The following is a 14,266-nucleotide window of genomic DNA, read 5'->3' on the forward strand; positions in this document are numbered from 1 at the left end:
AAAAACGAAACCTAAGGTTTTTTGAGTGAAATCACTGAATATACCTTTAAAACAGTCCCAGACACTTGGGGGTAAGTCTGCAATCAAATATTTAAATTGACCGTATGTACAGTAATGGGAGAGCAGATCTTTAACTTAAGCTGTAAGTCATCCCACGTGGTCGGGGGGGCACTAAAACAAAAGGCTGTGTTTACATTTGGAACCTTTAGTGTAGGGATGCACCGATCCGGCTTTTTGGCATTCGATACCGATTTCGATACATGGGGGTCCAGTATCTGCCGATACAGAGTACCGATCCGATACCCCCCACAAAGAAACGTAATAACCTATTAAGCTGTATGCCTCACTGTGTGGAGTCTGGAATCATTATTTTGTGTAAGGCAACATCAAGGCTTGACTTAAACATTACTTTCCCAACTTTGTAAAACAAAATGTAACAAACACAGATATAAATGCACTGAATTATTTATTAAATAACTGTGCAACAATTAGACCAGGTTAATGTGTGAGCAGGCTAGCCTGGCTGCATTCCACATGTTATACTGTCAATACTACACTGCTGTGTCACAGAGGAGGTAGAGTTGTTGTCATACTGTAATTACACATAATTATCGGATCGGATCGGATCGGATCGGATAATGGATCGGCCACCGATCCGATACCCGATCTAGGATTTTAGCCTGGATCGGCGCCGATCTCCGATACGAGTATCGGATCGGTGCATCCCTACTTTAGTGTGAGCCAGTGACTGGAGCGTGTCCTATGTTATGGTCTGGCTCCCTGCCTGGAGCGTGTCCTATGTTATGGTCTGGAGCGTGTCCTATGTTATGGTCTGGCTCCCTGCCTGGAGCGTGTCCTATGTTATGGTCTGGAGCGTGTCCTATGTTATGGTCTGGAGCGTGTCCTATGTTATGGTCTGGAGCGTGTCCTATGTTATGGTCTGGAGCGTGTCCTATGTTATGGTCTGGAGCGTGTCCTGTGTTATGGTCTGGAGCGTGTCCTATGTTATGGTCTGGAGCGTGTCCTATGTTATGGTCTGGAGCGTGTCCTATGTTATGGTCTGGAGCGTGTCCTATGTTATGGTCTGGAGCGTGTCCTATGTTATGGTCTGGAGCGTGTCCTATGTTATGGTCTGGAGCGTGTCCTATGTTATGGTCTGGAGCGTGTCCTATGTTATGGTCTGGAGCGTGTCCTATGTTATGGTCTGGAGCGTGTCCTATGTTATGGTCTGGAGCGTGTCCTATGTTATGGTCTGGAGCGTGTCCTATGTTATGGTCTGGAGCATGTCCTATGTTATGGTCTGGAGCGTGTCCTATGTTATGGTCTGGAGCATGTCCTATGTTATGGTCTGGAGCGTGTCCTATGTTATGGTCTGGAGCGTGTCCTATGTTATGGTCTGTAGCGTGTCCTATGTTATGGTCTGGAGCATGTCCTATGTTATGGTCTGGAGCGTGTCCTATGTTATGGTCTGGAGCGTGTCCTATGTTATGGTCTGGAGCGTGTCCTGTGTTATGGTCTGGAGCGTGTCCTATGTTATGGTCTGGAGCGTGTCCTATGTTATGGTCTGGAGCGTGTCCTATGTTATGGTCTGGAGCGTGTCCTATGTTATGGTCTGTAGCGTGTCCTATGTTATGGTCTGTAGCGTGTCCTGTGTTATGGTCTGGAGCGTGTCATATGTTATGGTCTGGAGCGTGTCCTATGTTATGGTCTGGAGCGTGTCCTATGTTATGGTCTGGAGCGTGTCCTATGTTATGGTCTGGAGCGTGTCCTATGTTATGGTCTGGAGCGTGTCCTATGTTATGGTCTGGAGCGTGTCCTGTGTTATGGTCTGGAGTGTGTCCTATGTTATGGTCTGGAGCATGTCATATGTTATGGTCTGGAGCGTGTCCTATGTTATGGTCTGGAGCGTGTCATATGTTATGGTCTGGAGCGTGTCCTATGTTATGGTCTGGAGCGTGTCCTATGTTATGGTCTGGAGCATGTCCTATGTTATGGTCTGGAGCGTGTCCTATGTTATGGTCTGGAGCGTGTCCTATGTTATGGTCTGGAGCATGTCCTATGTTATGGTCTGGAGCGTGTCCTATGTTATGGTCTGGAGCATGTCCTATGTTATGGTCTGGCTCCCTGCCTGGAGCGTGTCCTATGTTATGGTCTGGAGCGTGTCCTATGTTATGGCCTGGAGCGTGTCCTATGTTATGGTCTGGAGCGTGTCCTATGTTATGGTCTGTAGCGTGTCCTATGTTATGGTCTGGAGCGTGTCCTATGTTATGGTCTGGAGCGTGTCCTATGTTATGGTCTGGAGCGTGTCCTGTGTTATGGTCTGGAGCCTGTCCTATGTTATGGTCTGGAGCGTGTCCTATGTTATGGTCTGGAGCGTGTCCTATGTTATGGTCTGGAGCGTGTCCTATGTTATGGTCTGGAGCGTGTCCTATGTTATGGTCTGTAGCGTGTCCTATGTTATGGTCTGGAGCGTGTCATATGTTATGGTCTGGAGCGTGTCCTATGTTATGGTCTGGAGCGTGTCCTATGTTATGGTCTGGAGCGTGTCCTATGTTATGGTCTGGAGCGTGTCCTATGTTATGGTCTGGAGCGTGTCCTATGTTATGGTCTGTAGCGTGTCCTATGTTATGGTCTGGAGCGTGTCCTATGTTATGGTCTGGAGCGTGTCCTATGTTATGGTCTGGAGCGTGTCCTATGTTATGGTCTGGAGCCTGTCCTATGTTATGGTCTGGAGCGTGTCATATGTTATGGTCTGGAGCGTGTCCTATGTTATGGTCTGGAGCGTGTCCTATGTTATGGTCTGGAGCGTGTCCTATGTTATGGTCTGTAGCGTGTCCTATGTTATGGTCTGGAGCGTGTCCTATGTTATGGTCTGTAGCGTGTCCTATGTTATGGTCTGGAGCGTGTCCTATGTTATGGTCTGGAGCGTGTCCTATGTTATGGTCTGGAGCGTGTCCTATGTTATGGTCTGTAGCGTGTCCTATGTTATGGTCTGGAGCGTGTCCTATGTTATGGTCTGGAGCGTGTCCTATGTTATGGTCTGGAGCGTGTCCTGTGTTATGGTCTGGAGCGTGTCCTATGTTATGGTCTGGAGCGTGTCCTATGTTATGGTCTGGAGCGTGTCCTGTGTTATGGTCTGGAGCGTGTCCTATGTTATGGTCTGGAGCGTGTCCTATGTTATGGTCTGGAGCGTGTCCTATGTTATGGTCTGGAGCGTGTCCTATGTTATGGTCTGGAGCGTGTCCTATGTTATGGTCTGTAGCGTGTCCTATGTTATGGTCTGGAGTGTGTCCTATGTTATGGTCTGGAGCGTGTCCTATGTTATGGTCTGGAGCGTGTCCTATGTTATGGTCTGGAGCGTGTCCTATGTTATGGTCTGGAGCGTGTCCTATGTTATGGTCTGGAGCGTGTCCTATGTTATGGTCTGGAGCGTGTCCTATGTTATGGTCTGGAGCGTGTCCTATGTTATGGTCTGGAGCGTGTCCTATGTTATGGTCTGGAGCGTGTCCTATGTTATGGTCTGGAGCGTGTCCTATGTTATGGTCTGGAGCGTGTCCTATGTTATGGTCTGGAGCGTGTCCTATGTTATGGTCTGGAGCGTGTCCTATGTTATGGTCTGGAGCGTGTCCTATGTTATGGTCTGGAGCGTGTCCTATGTTATGGTCTGGAGCGTGTCCTATGTTATGGTCTGGAGCGTGTCCTATGTTATGGTCTGGAGCGTGTCCTATGTTATGGTCTGGAGCGTGTCCTATGTTATGGTCTGGAGCGTGTCCTATGTTATGGTCTGGAGCGTGTCCTATGTTATGGTCTGGAGCGTGTCCTATGTTATGGTCTGGAGCGTGTCCTATGTTATGGTCTGGAGCGTGTCCTATGTTATGGTCTGCAGCGTGTCCTATGTTATGGTCTGGAGCGTGTCCTATGTTATGGTCTGGAGCGTGTCCTATGTTATGGTCTGGAGCGTGTCCTATGTTATGGTCTGCAGCGTGTCCTATGTTATGGTCTGCAGCGTGTCCTATGTTATGGTCTGGAGCGTGTCCTATGTTATGGTCTGGAGCGTGTCCTATGTTATGGTCTGCAGCGTGTCCTATGTTATGGTCTGGAGCGTGTCCTATGTTATGGTCTGGAGCGTGTCCTATGTTATGGTCTGGAGCGTGTCCTATGTTATGGTCTGGAGCGTGTCCTATGTTATGGTCTGGAGCGTGTCCTATGTTATGGTCTGGAGCGTGTCCTATGTTATGGTCTGGAGCGTGTCCTATGTTATGGTCTGGAGCGTGTCCTATGTTATGGTCTGGAGCGTGTCCTATGTTATGGTCTGGAGCGTGTCCTATGTTATGGTCTGGAGCGTGTCCTATGTTATGGTCTGGAGCGTGTCCTATGTTATGGTCTGGAGCGTGTCCTATGTTATGGTCTGGAGCGTGTCCTATGTTATGGTCTGGAGCGTGTCCTATGTTATGGTCTGGAGCGTGTCCTATGTTATGGTCTGGAGCGTGTCCTATGGATCGTGTCCTATGTTATGGTCTGGCTCCCTGCCTGTCCATCTTTCCACTTTGGCCACTACCCCCTCCCTTTGCTTCTACACACACCTGTCTCCAACTGCCTCATCAGCCCATTTGTTCACTTCTCACTACTCACCTGTGCCAACTTCCCCTATCGGCCCCACCCATAAGACTGGACTCATTCTGCTAATGCTGTGCCTACTTCCCCTATCAGCTCCACCCATAAGACTGGACTCATTCTGCTAATGCTGTGCCTACTTCCCCTATCAGCTCCACCCATAAGACTGGACTCATTCTGCTAATGCTGTGCCTACTTCCCCTATCAGCTCCACCCATAAGACTGGACTCATTCTGCTAATGCTGTGCCTACTTCCCCTATCAGCTCCACCCATAAGACTGGACTCATTCTGCTAATGCTGTGCCTACTTCCCCTATCAGCTCCACCCATAAGACTGGACTCATTCTGCTAATGCTGTGCCTACTTCCCCTATCAGCTCCACCCATAAGACTGGACTCATTCTGCTAATGCTGTGCCTACTTCCCCTATCAGCTCCACCCATAAGACTGGACTCATTCTGCTAATGCTTTGCTAGAGTATAACCATACCTGTGCCTACTTCCCCTATCAGCTCCACCCATAAGACTGGACTCATTCTGCCTACTTCCCCTATCAGCTCCACCCATAAGACTGGACTCATTCTGCCTACTTCCCCTATCAGCTCCACCCATAAGACTGGACTCACCTGTGCCTACTTCCCCTATCAGCTCCACCCATAAGACTGGACTCATTCTGCTACTTCCCCTATCAGCTCCACCCATAAGACTGGACTCATTCTGCTAATGCTTGGCTAGAGTATAACCATTTGTTAGTGTGTTTTCCGGACTCCTGCTTTTCAGTACTTCTTTCCCGAGTGTTCCTCAGGTTTGATCCTCTGTGTGTTTTTTGGACTTTAATACATTTACTCTTTGTTTACCTTTTGACCTGCCTGGATGGATTTATGGTTTTTGTCCTGCCTGCTTCAGTTTGGTCTTCATTAAAACTCTTGCAAAGTACTCTGCCTGTGTTGCCTTCATTTGGGTTCTACTTTGACACGCACCATAACATCCTACAGTATATGTTACAGGATTCCAATCCAGCAGAGCTTTAATATACAAGTCCCATCAATTGCTTTAAAAATGAATAGATATCAGATTCCTTCGCCTGTCTGCCAAGGAGGGCCAGCCCTGTCATATACAGTAGGACGCAGTGACGAGTTCTATAAGGTTCACCAGATATATAAATCTCAGAGTAGAGTGATATCAACTGCATCCAAGCGTTTGAGGACAGAAGGAGCAGCTTTTCTATACATGACATCTCCATATAGTCCAATACAGAAAGAAAGACTGCTTCAATAACTCTTTTCCTACATGGAATTGGGAAACTATAGCTCTGTTCCGGTAGAAAAAGCACTGCCACTGGCTTGGAAATGAATGTACATTTCTACAGTAGTCTATGTGACACACGGCACTTGGTTGGGGTGAGTTAACCATACATTATGAAAATGCAGCCTTGGGCAGGAGAATAGCATGATAGTGGCCCAGCTGCCTTTTCCCATCCATTATTCATAGTCACATACTCCATGGTATGTGCCAATACTGTATGTCTTTCACTTGAATGCATCCACCATGGAAACGGCCATTTTGTTTCTCTTCAGCTGGAGAACGATGGAATAATTTATCCTGTCGGCTTTGTTTTTTTTGCATTTGACAAGAAACATTTTTAAATAAGGCTTTCTAAACTGGTCAGTGATGTAAAAGTGTGGGCTTAAAACGGTACACTTTTTTGTCTTGTACAAAATCCTCTCTTGTTTATTGTATACTTTTTTATTCATCTCTATAAAGGCTTTTTGCCCAGACTTTAAAGTCTTGGGCTGACTGTGTTTATGGGGGTGCCAATGTGATTGTTGTTATTTTTGCTGAGGTGTATGACTTTTGTGCTAAAAGTTGCAGGGGTAAGCATTATAATGAACTCAAACTCTTAGCTCAAATAATGAACTTGCTACTTTGGGAATTAGTTTTGTTGATTTTCTTTCTTCTAAACGGAAGCACAGCAGTTGGTATTTTCACTGAGTCGAATTTGAAGTTATGGGGCGAACGGTTCTCGATTTACGTGGATTACAGACAGACAGACAGACGGACAGACGGACAGAAAGACAGACATGGTGCATTTATAGATGCTATTGATCGTCACATAAATCATTACAGTCTGCTTTAAGCAGGACTGTTGTATCTCCAATCAGGCATGTTTTGTGCAATTGGTGTGGCCATTTTCTGAAATCTTGATACTAACTTGTTTTTCTCTCCTTTTCGCTTTTTCCCTCTTACCCACAGTGGACACAGTACTCATGAGAATCCATCAGCCACATTAGATGACTGAGGCCAGACAACGAAACCTGGTCATCAACGATCCAGAGTCTCAGTAAGGCCACTAATCTGCTATCTTACACTCTCCACAGCCGCCCGCCGAAACTATTGATTTGTCTGCCCATCTGAAACACGCCTCCTGCAGTCCCCCTGAGGCAATCTGTACTTGTACTTATTTCAGTCAGTGTGGGCTTGTCTGATTTTTGGAACAGAACCGTGTGTAGATAATGCACGTACTTCCCTGCAGGTGCTCTGTTGGGGGGGTCTTTAACAGTGCAGAGAGCAGCGTGGGCACAGGGCTCACATCATCATGTCAGCACATGCACATCATTGGTGATTGTTTAATAATGCAATGCAAACCACTGAAGTCCAATGGAAAAGGTACGGAGGAAGGAAAGCCATTCTCCCACTACATTACCACTGAAGTGTTTTCAATTTACATTTAACCCATTCTTGGCGGGAGCCCCTCTTGGTGTTTCAAGCATTCTGTTCTATTTTAGCTATTGGAAAATAGCAGATCTACAAGCTCATAGCGCGCCACCGAGTGGCCTCGCTACGAGCTTGTAGGTCTGCTATTTTTTTTAAAGTCGTGAAAATGTGGCGCAAATCTTTGAATATATATTCCAGAGCATTTTTAACTAAAATATTGGCTTCTGGGGGGTCCCTGAAACTGAAAACTGAAAACTGATTTGGGTCCGTGGCCCAATAGAGATAATTCTGGGGGTCCTTGACATGAAAAAGGTTGAGCACCACTGACATAGAAACATGGATTTTTCCGAAAATTTTTAGGATTTAGAAGCCTTTCTTTTAATCGACCTCAGTCCAGAATGGGTTAACCCATTCTGACCGGGCACCCATTTTGGTGTTGGCATCATGTTATGCTTTAGCTATTGAAAAATAGCAGATCTACAAGCTCATAGCGCGCCACCGAGTGGCACGCTATGAGCTTGTAGGTCTGCTATTTTTTTGAAAAATCGAAGAACCACTGACATTTTTAGAATCTGCGCGCTCATAGCGCGCCACCGAGTGGCGCGCTATGAGCTTGTAGGTCTGCTATTTTTTTGAAAAATCGAAGAACCACTGACATTTTTAGAATCTGATCTCAGGTCAGAATGGGCTAATCAGACCAGTGTGTGTCCAGTGGAAAACTCGTATGAATCTGATCTCAGGTCAGAATGGGTTAAGATGTAGGCGATCATGCAGGGGTATTCGAGCCAATTAGTCAGATAACGGCTAATTAATTGAGCTTAACTGTCGGAAAGCTTTTCATTTGCACAGGGAACCCATGCTGTTATTAGGCCTGAATTAGAAAATTGATGAAATCCTCGATTCCTCCCGGGGGGACGTAGACCTTGAGGGTCAGTTCAGTTTCAGCAAATATAACCGATTGAAAAGCATTGAGCAGTCGGGGTGAACTTAACCAAACTTGTATAAATCAACTTTGAAATGAAAGGACATTAAAAAAAAATTAAAGAAGAAAAAAAAAAAGTTTCTCTATTATCTAGTTAAAGATAACGGTATTTGATCAAATACCGTTACGCAAACACCAGAAAACGTCTTACAAAATGTCCAACTTTCCAACTTTTTAGGTCTATTTATAGAGCAAATATAAAGTACCCACATGACCTTGAATCTCTATGTGGTGAGACGTGTGTGTCTGTGTGTGTTTAAACAAAGTGGTAGCAGAGGCATTTATCAATCGGGTGTAAAATCTGCCACAGATTCGAGTGCAGGTTTTGTAGTACACCCACGTCGCCACGGCATTTATAAAGTGATCGCAAACAGCTGATCCTTCCTTAATTTCGTTCTCACGTTAATAAATGTCACGGCTGAATTTGATCTGGCACGCCCTAAGAAATCAAGCCTCGCCCTCGTTTTTGCGACCTGAACCACTGCTATACGATCTGGAAACCATGGTTACCGTGCCTTTCTGCCCGCCTCACCCCCCTCTCTCATACACACACACACACACACACAGACGCACACAAGCTGCACGCACACGCAACTTGCAAGCCCAACTAACTGGTGTGTTGTTAAATAAATAAACAACGAACACCTGCATGAATTAAATAAAGTTCTAGGCCTACCCTGTCTGTTCCCTCTCACCTCGCTTGCCTTGCTGTCATGTCCACGCACGCACGCACCTACATGACACATTAAATAAAGCTGTCTGTTTCTCCTCTCGCTTCGTTTCCCTTGCTGCCCGCCTCACCCCCCGCACACATATCGCAATTTTTCCACTGTGTGTTGTTAGTTGTATATTAAATCATTAAAGTATTTTTAATTTAATATACAACAAGATATATTAGTGAACGAAAACCTGAACCTGTGAACCATAATTAAATAACAAATAGGCACACACACGCTGCTGTTTTGCAGGTGCTCCTCCTGTCCAGTCTGTCTGTCTGTCTGTCTGTCTGTCTGTCTGTCTGTCTCTATCACAGTGGTCCGTCCGTGACCAACTGACCATGCACGTTCCGACGTTCGACAGTCTATTTAGATTGCCTCGCAGTCGTTATAGTCACTGCAGTGGCCGCCGGCCGGGCTGTCAACTGTCATTATATGAATGTGCAGCAAAAACCGTATAGCCTCATGTGGCTGGTGGTTGCCTGGCTGGGTAATATACCTATATCTCCGATGCAGTTCCCACTTGCGCTGGGAGCCTGGCACGGTACATTTGGCATTGAGCGACGTGTCGGGTTTATTATATTGCACATACCGTAAGAAAGACATCGGCCTGCTGTAGATTAGGCTACAGTAGGCTATACCACGTTGGGACTGCTGCACTATACTCTCCAACGTCCCGTCATGGAAATATTTCAGCACAGACAGCCCAAATCCTCGCATGTATGCGCTCATGCAAAACACTGTTTAAATGGCTTAAGCATCTCTTGCAACATTGTTTTTAATTGTGCGATTTTATCTCCTACTAATTTCATATGACACATGTATTCCTTAACATTTTTATTTATTTATTTTTTACATGTAGCCCATATACATTATACATACCTTTTATATAAACATTTTAGGAGTGAATACATATATGTTTTGATGCCTGTGACAGCCTCTCAGCAGTTCAGACAAGGCTGCTCCGCTTGTGTAAAACAGAAAAACAGCGTACGCCAGCTCGCGACCAGACGTGACTATTTGTCCTACTCAAGTTCAATTTCAAGCTTTGCCGGAAATGTTAAATGCCGAAAATGTCGGTAATTTCGGCGTGCGCCCATATTTTGGCGTACGCACGGTTGATAAATGAGGGCCATAGTGATGGAGACTTCCATTAAAAAGGGGGCAAAAAGCTGATTTGCAAGCTATTGTTTAGAATTTTTCAGGAAATGTTGGAATCAATTTGACAATAACCACATAGACTGGCACAGTAATCATATATATTTTTTTTTATAAAGTATATTTATTGGTTTTTAAAGACACAGACATTACACAACAAGAACATAATAACAAAGAAAATAAATGAAAAGAAAAACAGCTCAGGCACAACACTATTATAAATAAAAAGATTGAATATACAAAGACATGACAAGGACAATTAACCATAATGACAAGTGACTTTCAAATTTTCATAGACTCCCAATCAGGGAATACATCCATCCAGTACATGAATACATATATTAAAAAGGCAGACAACAGTTATCATAGGCACCAAATCATTACAAGAGCAGACCCATGCATGCTCCACTCAAAGGCAGCAACCGCCACCCCTCCAGGCGGCAGGGCCACCGCCCCAAGAAGCGGCCCCGACGCAACGCATCGAGACCCCTGCCCGGGCGACCACCCCCCCATACCCAAAGGGCAGACAAGCCCCCACCCCAAAGCAGAGCACCCACTAGGGAAGAATGCTGGCATATATTAAGATATCTAAGGTTGGTACGGAAAACCTCCAAGTATCGTGGCAGACAGTGTGGTTCCAATATGATTCAAATAAGGGTCCCAAATTTTGTAGAAAGTGTCCAATTTAGAATGCAACATGCATGTAATGTATTCACAAGGAATACAGCCCATTATAATGTTATGCCATGATTTCTTTGATGGAGCAACATCCTTGATCCAAAACAAAATAATATTTTTCCTAGCAGCAAACGTTAATAAGTTGAACAACCTCTTATGTTTGACATCAATGACATGAACATCCGGGAGACCAAGTAAAAGACACAACGGATCTAAATCGATCGAGACACCAAAAATAACAGAGAGTTCTGACACAATGTCATACCAATAGTTCTGAAGCTTCACACAGGACCAAAGACAGTGAACGTAATTACCAATCTCTGTCTTGCACTTAAAGCAAAATGGGGACGCACTGACATCCATTTTGTTCTTGAGAGCAGGAGTTATATGTATACGATGTAATATTCTGAACTGGATGGATTTAGTTCGGTTACAAACTGAAATCTGTTTCGCATAGGCCCACATATCTGCCCAGCCCTCATCATGAATAGAGACATCCAGATATTTTCCCCAGGACTGCTTAGTAATCTGAGAGGATATAGATGAGTAGGAATTCAATACGTCACAGAAAATTGAAATTTGTTTCTTAGATAATTGCAAAGAGAGGGCTCGTTCTACCTGTGAAGCGGAACTATTGGCTAAAAGTGAAGTGTCCTCAGTAATAAAATGTCTAATTTGTAAATACCTGAAGAAGTCAGATTTTGGCAACCCATGACGCTGCTGCAATTGTGTGAAAGACCTCAAGGTATGGCCATCAAAAAGGTCCAGTAATCATATTTTAAAGTGTGTGTGTGTGTGTGTGTGTGTCTGTGTGTGTGTGTGTGGCGTGCGTGCGTGCGTGCGTGCGTGCGTGCGTGCGTGCGTGCGTGTATGTGTGTGTGTGCGCGCGTGCAGCGTACGCCCAAAACCCACGTCAGGAGCTGTCGTACACCAGATAGTGTTGTTGTTGTTGATGAGGACAGTAGAGAAGTGACCATTTTGGAAGTGGCATCATGTACATTTGACCACAGTCTGGAAGAGGCATTCCTTACCAAGGTGCTTAAGTACCAACGTCTTAAGGATGCTATTATACAGCTTGGCTACAAATGTAACCTACTACTGTTCATATTTGGAAGCCTCGGTAATGTCCATAAATCAGTCGTGAGGGGCCTGCAGATTGCATAACCACGATGACCGCTTTAAATTCTGTGCAGTTGGGTCCTATGATCTGTCCACTCTTTTGACCTACTGTAGGAATGATGGGGTACACCGTACGTACTGCACTCACCTACCACTGACCTACTGTAGGAATGATGGGGTACACCGTACTGCACTCAAATCCTTTAGTTTGTTTCTGAGGGGCACGGTGGCACAGTTGGTAGTGCTGTCGCCTCACAGCTAGAAGGTCCTGGGTTCGATTCCCGCTCGGGGCGCTGTGGGTGCTGGCGGCGTGTTTCCTCCTCCGCGTCATCAGTGCCCATACCCGAGGCGGGGTTGGCGAAAGGGCCTTTCTGTGTGGAGTTTGCATGTTCTCCCCGTGTCCCCTAGGGTAGGTAGTAGGTACCCTCACAAAAACATGCAGTAATCCTGGTCTCTAAACTGCCTCCCCCTGGCCAGCCGGGGCACCTGATGGAGGGGAAAGGAGCTGGTTGGAATAACGTGCTCCTTCCAACCAGGGACCCCTGTCAGGTGTAAAGGAGCAACTTGGACACTCAAGCATGAAGGAAGCATGAGTTAAGTCCGTTGCTTTCCCTAGGTTGGCGGAGGGTGTGTAGAGCCCAGGATCACATCACAGGATGATTGACACAGGGGTGAAAATGGGTTACAAAATCGTGGGACAAAAAATATAAATTATTTAAAAAAAATAGTTTTTCTCATACATACTACCAGGGACCTGCAGAGAGTGTTACAGAGGCAGGGGCTGACATTCCGTAAGAGGGCACTTTTGGAAGAAAATAGCCGATCTACAAGCTCTCAACCTCCGGGCGCGACCCAGCACTCGTTGGCTACTGGAGATGCAGTGATGATAAATTATTTAGACGCAAAATGCTGTGTCCAAAATCAGGAGAGTTCAATATGCTGTGTCCAAGATCAGGAGAGTTCAATATGCTGTGTCCAAGATCAGGAGAGTTCAATATGCTGTGTCCAAGATCAGGAGAGTTCAATATGCTGTGTCTAAGATCAGGAGAGTTAAATGCTGTGTCCAAGATCAGGAGAGTTCAATATGCTGTCCAAGATCAGGAGAGTTCAATATGCTGTGTCCAAGATCAGGAGAGTTCAAAATGCTGTGTCTAAGATCAGGAGAGTTAAATGCTGTCCAAGATCAGGAGAGTTAAATGCTGTCCAAGATCAGGAGAGTTAAATGCTGTCCAAGATCAGGAGAGTTCAATATGCTGTGTCCAAGATCAGGAGAGTTCAATATGCTGTCCAAGATCAGGAGAGTTCAATATGCTGTGTCCAAGATCAGGAGAGTTCAATATGCTGTGTCCAAGATCAGGAGAGTTCAAAATGCTGTGTCCAAGATCAGGAGAGTTAAATGCTGTCCAAGATCAGGAGAGTTCAAAATGCTGTCCAAGATCAGGAGAGTTAAATGCTGTCCAAGATCAGGAGAGTTCAATATGCTGTGTCCAAGATCAGGAGAGTTCAATATGCTGTGTCCAAGATCAGGAGAGTTCAAAATGCTGTGTCCAAGATCAGGAGAGTTAAATGCTGTCCAAGATCAGGAGAGTTCAATATGCTGTGTCTAAGATCAGGAGAGTTCAATATGCTGTGTCTAAGATCAGGAGAGTTAAATGCTGTGTCCAAGATCAGGAGAGTTAAATGCTGTCCAAGATCAGGAGAGTTCAATATGCTGTGTCCAAGATCAGGAGAGTTCAATATGCTGTGTCCAAGATCAGGAGAGTTCAATATGCTGTGTCCAAGATCAGGAGAGTTCAACATGCTGTGTCCAAGATCAGGAGAGTTCAATATGCTGTGTCCAAGATCAGGAGAGTTCAATATGCTGTGTCCAAGATCAGGAGAGTTCAATATGCTGTGTCCAAGATCAGGAGAGTTCAATATGCTGTGTCCAAGATCAGGAGAGTTCAATATGCTGTGTCTAAGATCAGGAGAGTTCAATATGCTGTGTCTAAGATCAGGAGAGTTAAATGCTGTGTCCAAGATCAGGAGAGTTCAATATGCTGTGTCCAAGATCAGGAGAGTTCAATATGCTGTCCAAGATCAGGAGAGTTCAATATGCTGTGTCTAAGATCAGGAGAGTTCAATATGCTGTGTCTAAGATCAGGAGAGTTCAATATGCTGTGTCTAAGATCAGGAGAGTTCAATATGCTGTGTCCAAGATCAGGAGAGTTAAATGCTGTCCAAGATCAGGAGAGTTCAATATGCTGTGTCCAAGATCAGGAGAGTTCAATATGCTGTGTCCAAGAT

The 14,266-nt window shown here is 45.3% G+C and overlaps 1 long non-coding RNA gene across 1 annotated transcript in view; it reads left to right on the forward strand.

The window, feature by feature from the left end:
- Positions 1-14,266, forward strand: part of LOC310866768 — a 110,001-nt gene that overhangs the window by 48,941 nt on the left and 46,794 nt on the right. Inside the window, exon 2 of the long non-coding RNA XR_014569955.1 lies at positions 6,866-6,953. This is a non-coding gene — a long non-coding RNA (uncharacterized lncRNA). The remainder of the gene's footprint in view (positions 1-6,865; positions 6,954-14,266) is intronic.

The sequence above is a fragment of the Protomyctophum parallelum genome (genome assembly GCF_964188405.1).
Source record: "Protomyctophum parallelum genome assembly, chromosome: 11".
Lineage (NCBI taxonomy): Eukaryota > Metazoa > Chordata > Actinopteri > Myctophiformes > Myctophidae > Protomyctophum > Protomyctophum parallelum.